Genomic DNA, 396 nt, shown 5'->3' on the forward strand with positions numbered 1-396 from the left:
CATAAATAATGATTTTTAGATATCTTTTAAAAAATCCATCAGAGTATTATGATTTTCCAAAACTTGTAGGGAGATATGCAAATAAAACAAGCTTGAAGACTATCCATTGCCTTATTGGTTACTGCCCTCTCAGCTCCTGACCACTGGGGTGGTGGGAGCCAGCTCACCTCACTACAAGCACCAACCATGCAGGCACCATGTTGGTTTTTGCTGTTGTATGACTAGCCTTGGCATACTCAATGTTTAATAGTTGTTAAATGAATAAATGTTGAATATTAGAAACAAGTAATTCATATCCTCTATCTGCTTCTGCATTGGGGACTGCTCTAACACTGACGTTGTCTGGAGTGACTGACATCAGGATGGCCTTGTAGGGCGAGGAGTGTCCTGCACCGC

Source organism: Microcebus murinus, chromosome 10 (genome assembly GCF_040939455.1).
Source record: "Microcebus murinus isolate Inina chromosome 10, M.murinus_Inina_mat1.0, whole genome shotgun sequence".
In the NCBI taxonomy this organism is placed as follows: Eukaryota; Metazoa; Chordata; class Mammalia; order Primates; family Cheirogaleidae; genus Microcebus; species Microcebus murinus.